The sequence below is a fragment of the Rhipicephalus sanguineus genome, chromosome 9 (assembly GCF_013339695.2).
Source record: "Rhipicephalus sanguineus isolate Rsan-2018 chromosome 9, BIME_Rsan_1.4, whole genome shotgun sequence".
NCBI classification, from domain to species: domain Eukaryota; kingdom Metazoa; phylum Arthropoda; class Arachnida; order Ixodida; family Ixodidae; genus Rhipicephalus; species Rhipicephalus sanguineus.
Genome location: NC_051184.2, coordinates 77,067,199 through 77,081,313, shown reverse-complemented (window position 1 = coordinate 77,081,313; position 14,115 = coordinate 77,067,199). Strand labels below are relative to the sequence as shown.

Below are 14,115 nucleotides of genomic sequence, written 5' to 3'. Positions count from 1 at the left end.
TTTCCGGAGCCCTCCACTACTGCGTCCCTCATAATCATATCGTGGTTTTGGGACGTTAAACCCCAGATATTATTACTATTACCTGCTGTGGCTTGCATAGAAGAGAAAAGGCTGGAGGCTTGCGCAAAGGATGGGAGGGTTACTCTGGCTTCTGTGATACAGTGTTATACGTTGACTTTTACAAAAGTTGTTTTTCAAAGTTGTCGTCTCTGATTCTTCACGTTTCATCGTTAAGAGGTCAGCTGCTACACTGAACACTCTCTCAATGCATGCGCTGGAGGGAAGGGCGGTACTATAACGTAGGAACAGCTTGCGCACCAGCTCGTAGTTGTACAGGGCTTCGATGCTCGTGTCCATGTCCTCTATGAAATGTCGCGCTCCGCTGTTGATGGCGCTCGGGTAACGCGTTGCAATTAAGGCCAACGAAAAGGTGAAAAAAAAAAGGCTCCGTGGGAACCTCCCGTCTTGCAGGACGGGGGGCCCCTACAGAGCGGTCACATATTTTTCAGGACGAGAACTGCCGTAGGAGGCTGGTTACAACTTAATTTTGAAAAAATAGTAATTCATTACCGGTAATCAGTTACAAGAAAATGTTATTGAATTACTCGGTACGTTACAGTTTCAAAAGAGTAATCGATTATATTACAAAAATACGAGAAAATTTAATAGATTACAAGTAATCGATTACTGGTAACGCGTTACGTACAACTCCGGTAAGAGATAATTGTATGTAAAAACAAATACGATTTTCTCGTTCGGCGCCTCCTCACTGCAAGTAAAAATTATGATAGATGCAACGGACGACAAGGAAAGGGTAATAAATCTATATTAGCCTCCACTGCCGAATTTTTGTGTCAGATGTTTCTATGCACACCAGGTGGTCACATTTAGTGCGAAGGTTCTAACGATGCCCTTTTTACATTGTGCATGTCGTTAAGCTCGATGTTTATTGCAACGAAAGTTTCCTATAGCCGTAATGGTATAGGCGTTACCTATGGGGCAACAGAAGAGCTTTGAGGGCTTAAAATTTGCTGCTGAAGTCAGGAGCCACTTTTCCACAGAACGGATCTACAGAAATATACTGAAAAACTCACAGTGTCCCTTTTGCGTTTGCCCTAGACGACTAGAAGGCGAAAGATATCCGGTGTGTATACTTCATCGTCGCCATCATTATCATAATCGGAGCTCGAGAGGTCACGTGAGAAACCGCACATTTCTTTAATGTTCTGGTTGGTGGGCATGGTAATGGTGGTGACGAATTATAGTTCCGCCCATTGTGGTGACTGGGAAGCCTTCAGCCACTCACTCTTTACGCAATTCGTAGCTTAGAACGACAAAGAGCTAATGTAGTTGGCAAGCATAGCAACAAAGAGAACGACACAAACACCGTTTGCTTCGTTTAGTTCACTTCTCTCTCTCTCTCTCGTTCTCCTATTCAGGCGATGCTTGTTACGATTGAAATATTTTGGTGGCGACGTCTTACACGAAAAACCTGGCACCGGCGAGTGTACAGAAACGCGGCCCTCGAAGGCGCGCCGATCACACGCGTATGTGTACGCGCCGTTTTTCCAATAACTGAATCTTTTCCAATAACTGAATCTCTCTCCAATAACTGAATCTTTCCAATAACTGAATCTCTCTCCGTCGTGGGCTTGTAGGCGATCAGACGTTTCTGATTCGGCAGTCTGATCTTTTGTCCAGGTGACTTGTCATTTCACGTTGCTACATTTCGTTGCTGCCTGGACGCGAACGCATGACCGTCGCTGTTGCCTGCAGCAACTGAAGTGTTGCGCTGCTGAGCACGTGGGTGAATGTCAAAATCCTGGCATGGAGAAAGGAAAAAGTTAGGAGGGGTCATTGGCGCAATGCGGTGATAACAAACAAACAAACAAACAAACAAACAAACAAACAAACAAACAAACAAACAAACAAACAAACAAACAAACAAACAAACAAACAAACAAACAAACAACAAACAAACAAACAAACAAACAAACAAACAAACAAACAAACAAACAAACAACAAACAAACAAACAAACAAACAAACAAACAAACAAACAAACAAACAAACAAACAAACAAGCAAACAAACAAACATAAATAAATAAATAAATTCACAAAATGAATAAAAGAAGCAAAGAAAGAAAGAAACAACGAAGGAAGGAAGGAAGAAAGGAAAGAAAGAAAGAAAGAAAGAAAATACGTAATAATAATATCTGTGGTTTAACGTCCCAAAACCACCATATGATTATGAGAGACGCCGTAGTGGAGGGCTCCGGAAATTTCGACCACCTGGGGTTCTTTAACGTGCACCTAAATCTAAGTACACGGGCCTCAAACATTTTCGCCTCCATCGAAAATGCAGCCGCCGCGGCCGGGATTCGATCCCGCGACCTTCGGGTCAGCAGTCGAGTGCCATAACCACTAGACCACCGTGGCGGGGCGAAAGAAAATACGTCAGGCACGCAAACGCCAAGCTTCATTTGTCCTGATTTTTCCGGCAGGCGAAAGACTCCTAATTTGCTATTTTCTTTGATTGATTTACTTCTTGATAGTACCGTTCGTCTTACGTGACAGAGGGACAGACATACGGACGCACAGTTTCCTCCTAGTGTCGGCATAGAAATGCCTACGCATTTGAAAGTGGCACCTGATATTGAGATGCGCGTGGCTGCTGCCTTGCGAATTTTTTCGGCGTTGCGTAAGACTGCCACCGTGTTCACGTCTGACGCTGTGCAATCGGCACTTAGCGGGAGAGTCAGGGCGTTCGCTGGTGCTAAGCTTCTTGCAGCAATTATGCTGTACACGCGCGTCTTGATGGGCATGAATGAAGAGCCACTGAACCCACCAAATAAATAACGAATGACTCAATCAATTCGTCAATGAAGTAGTGCATGAATGATTGTTGCCTCACTCACTCACTCACTCACTCACTCACTCACTCACTCACTCACTCACTCACTCACTCACTCACTCACTCACTCACTCACTCACTCACTCACTCACTCACTCACTCACTCACTCACTCACTCACTCACTCACTCACTCACTCACTCACTCACTCACTCACTCAATCACTCACTCACTCTCGCATCAATCAATCAATCAATCAATCAATCAATCAATCAATCAATCAATCAATCAATCAATCAATCAATCAATCAATCAATCAATCGACAGAGGTCACTGATGGTCACAACCACTTACCAACCAAAAAACTAACGAATGAAGGAAGTAATCAATTGTGCAGTCAAGGCATTTATTAGTACTTACTTAGGTCAATCGATGAATGAATGAATGAATGAATGAAACAGCGCGTCACCCACTCGATTTCCCTTCTTATGTAGCACACATCATTAGCTGACGTAAAGACACAATGCCGCTCCTGGCCATGGCGCTTGGTCTCCCGCCGTCCCTACACAGAAGCTCCGTGAAAGAGGCTTAGAAACGCACGCTGTTTGAGTCCAGACGAAGCGAAATGAAGCTTTCACGACTGCATCCCTTCCGTGCTGGATAAAGGAAAAGGAAAAGGAAAAAGCGAGCGTCGGCATGCAAGCATCGCTCGCGCCCGTCGCTCCAAGTTTTTCACCTGGTTTCATGAGATGCCCACGCGTCTTCCTTTTCCCTCGTCTTGATGTTTATTAGCCGAGTTTTAGCGGCGAAATTCTTTCGACACGCTCCCCCTCTTTTTCTCTCTCCTCCCCCCACTTTAATTTGCCCTCTCTCGGCAGCTTCTAAGAAATTCTTCGGATCGAACTTCTAAGGACGCGCATTCTTGTGATTTAAGGCGAACCGTCACCATCACTTCATAATTCTCAAGCGCAAGCTTCAAGACTGCTTCTTTGCCGTAATGCATTTAAGGCGATTCGCCATTTGTTCGTTTCCGGTAAAACTTTTTTTGGTTACAATACTTCGAGCATTCCTTTTGGAACAGGAATTTCGTTTCCGGCCTCTTCGACGTATCGATTCCTCTTCTGTCGCGCCGCTTGCGAATGACTTCGCCCGTCAACGTACGCAAAATGTGTTTTTTGTTATTGGGACACACACACACACACACACACACACACAACACACACACACACACATCACACACACGCGCGCGCACACACACACACACACACACACACACACGCACACACCACACACACAACACACACACAACACACACACCACACACACACACACACACACACACACACAAACACACATCACACACCGAGGCACACACACACCACACACACACACGCACAACACACACCACACACACACCACACACACACACACACACACACACACACACACACCACAGCACTTGCGCGCGCGCAAAGAAATTCTGCTCAGTGCGGAAATAAGAAGGAGCATTCCAGTTCGAAGTTCTTTATCCGGCATCGCAGTCGCGAGAAAGCGCTTTTCGCAAACAGTGCACGGTTTCACTTCCGCTGTTCCGACCAGAAACAGCTTTCTATTCTTCATTCTTTTTTTAGATGCGAAGTATCTTAAGGCGGAGCTCAATCCGGTGGTGGTGGTGTGCGGCGTGACCACCCTTACTGCGCATACACATACCCTCTCCACACACATCCTCTCCACTTTCCCTCTCCCCTTCCCCTCTCCACTTCCCCTCTCCCCTCCCCCTCTCCCCACCCCCTTTCCACTCTTCCTCTGAAACGCGGGCTAGACATGCCGAAATTCTCTCCTGCGCAACGCCGCGACGAGCTCGAGCGCATGCGCGTCCCCTCCCCTTCTCCCTCCTCTCCTACGCTGCCCCCCCTCTCGCCCGCCTGTCGACCGCGTTCCCCGCTCGCCCTGTGAGAATTAACGGCCAGGCTAGATGGAAGATACGACGCGCGTAGCGTCCCTCTTCGCGTTCCACGACGCGAGGTCGGTAGCATGCCCAACAAACACCAACGGAACGCGATCGTGCAAGTGCTCCGTCTTCGCATCGCCTCATGGTCCCCTTTAGCGGGATGGATGGATGGATGAATAAACTTTATTTCGGTCCCTCGGAACGCGCCCTAGCACGCTGCGGGCTATCTAAACGAAGTCAATGACAGAAGCAAACAACTTGAAGAAGGACTTGAACGCGTATCTTTTTATGCATAGCAAAGCCTGGGCATGTTCTCAAGATTTCATGATGTCAGGATCAGGGGTAGGAGAGATGAAAAAAATCCATGCCAGTTCCACCCCAAGTGAAAGCTGCGCGAACTGCGGCGCACTGGTTTGGTTGTGCTTCCCTCGTGTTTATCTTGTGTTTATCTGCTCGTTTCTGTTCTTTTCTCGCTGGCGTTCCAAACGTGCAGCGTCATCGGCTTATGTGTATAAAACGTGGGCCCTGCGTGACGCCAGCGTGAGACATGAGACGACGATAGCGTGATTCCTTAAACTGCTCCGCAGTTAGACGGCAAGTGAGCTTTTGGAAGCGTTTTACTTCAAAGAAAGGAGCAGTGAGAATGTAAGTCAGACGTCTATTGTTTCGCGGCACGCGCCTTTTTTAAAGACGATAGTATTTCTTGGGGAACTTAAACGCAGAAATTTTGGTCTGCCTGTCTTTCTGTCTGTCTTTCTGTTTGTCGGCACGTCCCTCGATTCAGCCACTCGGCCAAAGTTGAACCACTTGCTCAAGGGCCAGCCGTCTTGAACTGGTACGGCTGCTCATACTTGTGAACGTTGTCGATCAAAAAGTAAATATCATGCATATCTGAGGTGCAACATCACTAGGTAAGTATTAGGTGGCGTGTTCCTTTAATAGAAAATGCGTACATACGTAATTTTAAGGACCCTAGTTTCTTAAGCTGCGCTGAAAATGCATAAGAATGGAAGCTTGAGCGAGTTGGTATGCGTTCATCTTTGTTGAAACAGCGCTCACTAGACGACGAGGAAGCAAAAGAAGGCACAGGACAGGCGCTGCCTGTCCTGTGCCTTCTTTTACTTCGTCGTCGTCTAGTGAGCGCTGTTTCAACAAAGCTGAAAATGCGACTGCGCTGAAATTTGCCTTCCTCCGTGCCCTTCGCACGAGCTCATTGTTGTGTTTCGGTTTCGGTTCTGTATTGCACTGTACGAATGCCATGGGTTGGTGTTGAAAAACTTTAGTTTTGAGAAGGCCAAGAAGGTGAAAAAAATATTTAAAAAATGAAAAAGCAGCGTTGTGGGCGGCCTTCAGGCTGCCGGTTGTGGTCGCCGCTCTGGCGTTCCTGTTTTACCCAGGCGACGTGTAAATAAAAGAGTGTGTGGAGAGTACTCGTTGAGTGCGGACGTTTCTCTGCAAAGGTCTTCGCCTGCTGCTGCGCCGGGACTACCAGCACGCAACACAGCACTCATGTTTCCCGACGTATTGCCAGATGGCGTCCATATCTCACACAGCGCCCATTCTATCGTCTTTACACGACATTTGCAGCGAAGCACGCAGATACGCGGCCAATTTTTTTTTTTTTCGGTCGTTCCTTTGAGTTTGTTATCTCTGCCCCGCCACGGTGGTCTAGTGGTTATGGCGCTCGACTGCTGACCCGAAGGTCGCGGAATCGAATCCCGGCCGCGGCGGCTGCATTTTCGATGGAGGCGAAAATGTTTGAGGCCCGTGTACTTAGCTTTAGGTGCATGTTAAAGAACCCCAGGTGGTCGAAATTTCCGGAGCCCTCCACTACGGCGTCTCTCATAATCATATGGTGGTTTTGGGACGTTAAACCCTAGATATTATTATAGTTTGTTATCTCTGACTAGAGCCCCTGTAATAGCCTGTCGGATGTGACGTGTGCGCCTGCGCGTTGGGAGTGGTGTATATTTTGTCTCTCGTTGACCTTCCTATAAAAGTTGTTAGCAGCGCCTGTGGTGTCGTACGTCTCCATGTCGTCGTATTTATGTCCTCGCGCTACCCTATGACGTTCAGCAAAGACCAGCTAGCCCAATAACAAGTACGTCTGCTAAGCGAAGCAAACTACTGCTTCACATGCAGTGTTTGGGTTAAAATACAGTACAAAGACATATAGTCAGTAGCAGTCCAAAAATACAAATCACAAATAACGCAAAGAGGGACGCAAAAACTTCCAGATGAAGCTATAACCGTTGTCACTATTATCTACAACAGTAAACGTTACCCACATTAGAATATATAATAAACTTTGAAGGCATGTACAGCTTGCCTATAGCCTACGATATTTACTCAAATAAATTTAGATATGTATCATGTGGCACTTGAACGTCGGCTTTCCTATGTCCTGGTGTATTCCTTGGGCTAACTTCGTGTTTCGTCGCGCTGCCGAAGCGGATCTCAGAGGCAACGTAGAGAGAAGCGCGTCGTTCCGGTCTGCTCCGCCAGGTGGCGCAACGATCGCAACTGCTCACGAGAAACCCGTCTGCTTTCTCAATGAACTCGTGCAAATAATTTTAATCACTTATTCCAACAGTTAATTAGGCCCTTATCCGAAGAAAACTTATGCTCCGGTACCGTGTTTATCCAATATAACTCTTAACTTTGACCGGAACGTACCGTCGATTTCATAGCAGTCTTATTTTTTGCGAGAACTTTTATGAATACTTAAAAAACCGGAAGTGCTCGACCGGAAGCGCTTGGAAGGGAAACAACAGTGTTATTCGGTCCTCGTGACAATAAAGTTAAGGCAGGTTCGCTGTAGTGGTGCCAAGCCTGAAGGAGGTGCGGAGCTAGGCAGCCTTCGTTGTTTATCTCCGGTTTTCTCTTTCCTGCCTCCTCTCTTTCTTTCTTTTTCAGTTTTTCTGTCTTTTTTTTCTCTATTGCTATTTATTTTTATTTTCTTCCTATTTCCCCCCTTTCTCTTTCTTTGTATTTCTCGCTTGCTTCCTCTCTTTTTTTTTCTATTTTTGTACGTGGTTTTGCCTGCGTTACACCAAGCGATGACAGAATACGACAGCATACGAGAGCCCGGGCCCCTAAAGTGCGCCGCACTTAAAACATCCAAGCACAATCTCCATTGGGAGTTCTCTAAGTGATGTGCGTACGCTTCTACCGTAGGAGAGTGTGTACTCGCGGCGTCCCTGGAACTTTGCTTTGGGGTGACGTCGGCATGGCGTTTTCCATTTTCTTTGCAGCGTTCGCCAGCCTATGAGACGGCCCAATGAAAGGCCCGTCCCGGCATCATCGAAGCCAGATTTGGCACTGAATTTCCGCATTTCCCTGTAAGTTGAACGCTCGACGTCGACACTAGACGTTGTCCTGTACAGGTCCTTTTTATTGCGATAGCAATTATATGGACAGTCTTGGCTGGAAAATGTCCGTCCCCGTCGCCGTCATGCACCGTATATGTATAAGTATGTATATATATATATATAAAAGACCCAAAGAAAAGTAATTCAGAAAAATGCTTCCGAAGCGCGGAATCGAACCAGGGACCTCTTGCTCCGCAGCGAGTGGCGCTATCCACTACGCCACGAAACGCAGATCCTCCACGTAGCTAACGGCGAGCGTTATATACATACCCTTTACCGCTGGACGGACTCAGAGAGGCAGGCGATAATAAGCGTTTCTTCATTACCAGCGAGATGGCGCTAGCAGCACGACGGGCTCATTTAAAAGTCGTCGTCGAGCTCGCTCGCTTCTTCTTATATTTGCGCATGGGAGAAGCTTGCCCTTCCGCTGTCTGCTCGCGCGGTTTTCTCGTGGCGAGGGGTAGAGGAATGTTTCACGCTTTCACCGTGATGTCCGCGCTCATGTTACGGCGCGTACGAATGTCACTCGAGCTCAGGGACGCCGCTAAACGAACAAACAGAAGATGAGCGCGAACTATCAAGTGTCACAGCTCGACAGTTGAAGCACGCTAGTTTCCTTCGCTGCTTCGGCCGCCTTTGCAACACGAACGCTGTTCAAACTGAGAGTATCCATTGGCGAGCCTCACTTCGTATAGCATTAATTTCTTGCTATCGCATTCATTGCTTAGCCCTTGCGGCGAAACTGTGACTTTTCTTACCATGAGGAAGTATTTCGACAAAGCGTCCATAGCAAACGTTTGCCCTTTACATTTTGCTTATATCACCGCTACGCGCATTTTGATGGCTGAAATATATTTACGTTCCGCAAGTGTGTGTATGTAGCCAAGCGGTTAAGACACTAACCTTCGGAGCGTGGGGGAATTGATTGTAACTCCAGAACCGGTTAGAAATTTGATTTCGCTTAATACATTTACTTCTTTAGAGCAGCTATCGTGTTACATGACCGACGGACGGACACATAATCTCTGATTGAGTTGTAATACAAATGCTCACGCAGTTGACACTAAAAGCTACTATATGCTTGGTTTCATATCCAAGACTAGAAAGTGAAGTCTGAGGAAGCCCGCAATTTGGACAAAGGGTCCACAAGAGGACAAAACTGCAGTCTACCCGTTCTTAGCGCACGGCTACCGAGGAAGTCAGCAGAGATTTTTAACACGAAAGTGTTTTATGCCGGGGTCCACCAAGACTTCAGTGACGTATTTCCGTCACGGAAATGACGTCGAAAAAATATGCACAATCAGATGGGAAAGAAAAAAAAGGTACCGCTAACGGGCATCGAACCCACGACCACTGGGTCCGCAACAACAGATGGCAGGCACGCTATCCACTACGCCACGGTTTTTTTTTCATTTCGTGGTATTTATTCAACATAGGATAGCACTTGAAAGCAATTGAATACAGACAAAGAACTAATATGTTGATTATGCGCTTATCGCAACACAATGACGAACAGAAGGCACTACAGAATTCGCAATCACCTCTATAGCGGATACATCACATAACTGATTTTCCAATTGTGTGCTAGAACAGCGGTAACGATAAGCACCTCACCAATGTTGCAGAGAAACGCAGAGCCGATAGTTTCCTCAACAGCCCACTTCATTAGGTTGGTCACTCAGCTAAGAGATGTCTACGAGCAAATGGAATATCAACCAGAATGGTATACGGCACTACGCCACGGTCACAGACGCTGGAGGGTTTACGAACGCGACTTTTATATCTACCACTCTCCCGGTCGGCTGGGTGGTGTTGACCTCTGGAGTGGTAAGGTAAAATAATTCGTCATTGCTGTGGCCTCCGCGACCAGCACTAGCAACGGGTTTACGCGTCCGTCCCATTCGGCGCGTTTTCAATAGAGGTTGAGTTTTGTCAATGCCTTAACACACCGTGATGTGGCGACCTTTGCCCAAGCGTCGTAAAAGCGCCGGCGTCGCTCAGCATCACGCTAACACAAACCAAAAATAGCTCTGCGACGCGCGCCTGCCTCACCTGGCTGTAACACCGCGTTCCACGCTCACGCGCTCGTCCCGAGAAAAAAAAATCACAGCATATCCACGGAGTGAATGATAATGAGTGGGCGAAGCTGCGGAGGTTCATCGGTAAACCGTGAATCTTCCGTGAATTCTGCCCAGTACATCATCACCGACGTGAGATCGGGCGAGCTTATACTAAAGGTTCGATGAGTTATGACGACTTGCAGCTCACTTTAATTTTACATGTACGCTGTGAATTTTCATTGTTTAGAAAACCATTGCTTTAGAAAACATCTGACGTCTTTCGTTAAGCAGCTGGCGTCTTTTCGTTTTGCTTTAGAAACATCTGGCGTTCTTTCGTTTTGCTTTTTAGAAAACATCTGGCGTCTTTCGTTGGTTTATTTCATCAATCAACGGCGTTTTGAACAAAATTTTTATTGTTTAATCACGCACAGGAGAAATCTCACCAGGCACTACCTTGGAGGTAAACAATGGCTGCTAATGGGAATGACATACAGAAGAAGTCGGCTTTTAGCTAACACTGACACTTCTACTTCTACTAACGTTTCCTACTGGAACATGCCAATGGCTGCTAATGGGGAATGAGAGACAGAAGAATTCGGCTTTTAGTGAACGCGCACGCTGCGAATTTTTATTGTTCAACAACGCACAGGAAAAATCTCCCACCGGCACCACCTTGGAGGTCAAGATCTGGTACTAGCGTTACGATTGGTTGCGCACTACTACGACTACGAGGGACGAACGGGTGCCGCTTTAAGGAGCTTCGCCCCTAAAATCGCGGCTGGGCTAGCGGGGCGGCACGACGTGCTTTGCGTTTCCCTCTAGTCCGGCCGTGGTGTTCAATCACATTTTAACATGCCGCGGGATGGCGACCAAGTTCTACGTCCAATATGCGAAGCTCTTCTGGCTATCACACCTCGTTCTCTGATTACGCTTTCACCGTTAACTACTACAGCTACCACAAGGGTTTGTTTAATCATTTACCATAGACGTTAGTCGTCGGGATGGAGATGTACCACCAATTATAAAAGTGGGTGCATACACGTTAAACGGCGCCATTAGCTGCCAGACATCAATATACAGTGTGCAAACTCTCTTATATGAATGTACAGTAAGCATTCAGTTACTTCTGTGAGGGCACGCTTTACTTTCGTGTTATTCCGATTCCTATGACGGAGGGATCAACCGTGTTTTTAAAAGAGCGGACGATTTATTTCTGACTAATCCGTGCGAATTTCCTGTTTGGGAAACTTTCTACTGATAACTATGTACGGATTTTCTCCCTCACTTCGTGCTGCAAAGGGTACAGTTTCTCGACCTTCTTGTTACAAGCTCAGCTCAGCTCCTTCGTACTCCTTTTGAGTTAAATTGTAGTATTCTCACGTTATTTACGTCGGCGTCCACTTACCTAGGGTAGCCCACACAGAACATTTAGAAGCCCTTCCTTGGCATGTGCGTGGTTGAACTTATTTTAATAGCGAAGCTGTTAAACAGGGCACAAAAACGGCTGTTCCCCGCAAGAAACATGGTCGCGCCGTTGCCTAGCAACTACCGACGCCATAGCTGCGCATCACCTGGGTTTAACCTCGCCTAGCCGCGCAGCTGCTGCACCGACTTTGCCCGGCATGGCGCGAGCCGAGTAGGAGCGCGCGCTTCTACCGGGGGTGCCGCAGCCAGGTTTGCACGTGAGTTTCTGGCGCTGGAGTTTGAACATTCGTGCAAGGTATGCGGTAGGTTCGACTCTACTCTGTCGACGCCAAGGATCAGCCAAGCAATCATCAGCCAAGAAGGCCACGTTAAGTCCCTAAGATGGACGAGTTTCGCAGTTTCTTAAGCTTTACGCGGATAGTGAAAACTTCATTCTTTTTTTTCTTCCTTTCTATCACACTCTGAAATGCTCCTTCCTAACTTTCTCCTTCCTCCATGCCGGGAATCGGACCTTCGCCCACGTACTTAGCTGCGCAACACTCCTGTCGCTACAGGCAACAACGACGGTCGTGCGTGAAATCACGAAATGCAACAATGAAACGTGACAACGTTGAATAACCAGTTACCTCCATGAAAGATCATATTGCCCTGTTGGATACGGCTGATCGCCGAGAAGCCCACGATCGTGAGAGCATCAATCATCGGAAAACGGCGCACATTGGAGGGCTGAGTTTGTGAACACCGGCATTCTCGTACGCTCGCGGGCACTCGGTTTTTCGCGAACAATGCCACCACGGAAATCCGTAACTCGTAGACGCTGCGCTTACAAAGCCTGTTAAGTAACCATTCAATGAATCCAAAGCTAAGACTCTCCGCATTTTACGAGCGAGGCGCCGTAAATGTAATTTGCGTCGCCTCCTTCTCCCCCGTTTAGGGACCTTGCACTGGCGACAAGCTTACTCGCTGCTACCAAGCCTGCTCGTGTTTGTTCAAACGAGCGTGCTACGGTGGGTGTAGTTACGCTGTTGTTTGTATCGTGTGCCTCAATAACCTTAGAAAGAGGTGAGGTTTTGGCATTTCTCCGCGCCATTAGGGGGAACTCTCTTCCTTTGAGCGGCTTCGGTGCGTGCGCGGCGCCTCCTAATCACCCGAACCTCGTTTCCTGTCGCCGCCTTCAATTTCCCTCACAATAGGCGTGATTCGCCTCGCCAGTGTTCTTTTTCCTCTTTCCGCGCCGTTCAGAAAAAGCCAATTTTCGCCGCCACTCGCGCGTGGCTTCTCCTACGCACGCTGCTAACCCGCTGTGAAGCCTGCTTGCGGGTGGCGCTACCGCCGAATGACGACACCCGATGGCCGCGAAGTAGCAATGACGATACGGAAGTAGCTACTTGCTTCCTTTCACACAACAATGCTTTTCTTTCTTTCTTTCTTTCTTTCTTTCTTTCTTTCTTTCTTTCTTTCTTTCTTTCTTTCTTTTCTTTCTTTCTTTCTTTTCTTTCTTTCTTTCTTCTTTCTTTCTTTTCTTTCTTTCTTTCTTTCTTTCTTTCTTTCTTTCTTTCTTTCTTTCTTTCTTTCTTTCTTTCTTTCTTTCTTTCAATGAATCAATACTCATCTGAAAAGAAGACGATGAATGTTTAGGCGTTCTGTGACAGCTATACTCACTCACTCACTCACTCACTCACTCACTCACTCACTCACTCACTCACTCACTCACTCACTCACTCACTCACTCACTCACTCACTCACTCACTCACTCACTCACTCACTCACTCACTCACTCACTCACCTCACCTCACTCACTCACTCACTCACTCACTCACTCCTTCACTCAAATCATCAATCAATCAATCAATCAATCAATCATCATCAATCAATCAATCAATCAATCAATCAATCAATCGATCGATCGATCGATCGATCGATCGATCGTGAAAAGAAAAGAAGAGAGTTAAAAAACTCGAATCTTGTACTCTCTCCTTCTAAAGAATTTCACGCTGTCCGAGCACGCGTAAATCTATCCGCAACCGAGATGACAACACCGCGTCACTGTTTACATTGGCCGGCGGTCATCATGCGCACGAGAGGGCTTCGGCCTTTTCTTACGTACCTCACCGGCTTTTGTTATCGCGTTTTTTTTTTTTTTGCTCTTGTTTTCAGTGGCCTTGCGCTCGCGTTTTTATACTTGCTCCGACCCACGCCACGCGTTGTTGTCCCCAGCTCTCACTACGCCGCAGTTTCCGCTATTGGAGGTTCCCACGCTCACCACTAGAGGCGCCAGCGACGCCGGAGGTGGCAATCGATGGCGGCGTGCATAGTAGGAAGGGGCCCCGCTCAGTCTCCTTCTCCTCCTCCTCCTCTACGGAGCGGGAGAGAAGGAGTGTGAGAAAGCGAGTGACAAAGGAACAGAGGAAAAAAACAAGGGCTCGTACGTTGGGTAAAGAAGGAAAGAAAGAAA

The 14,115-nt window shown here is 47.2% G+C and overlaps 1 protein-coding gene across 1 annotated transcript in view; it reads right to left on the bottom strand.

Annotated features, from left to right (window-relative positions):
• Nucleotides 1-14,115, bottom strand: part of LOC119405340 (GTP-binding protein Di-Ras2) — a 172,756-nt gene that overhangs the window by 101,688 nt on the left and 56,953 nt on the right. The gene's annotated exons all lie outside the window — the stretch shown is intronic.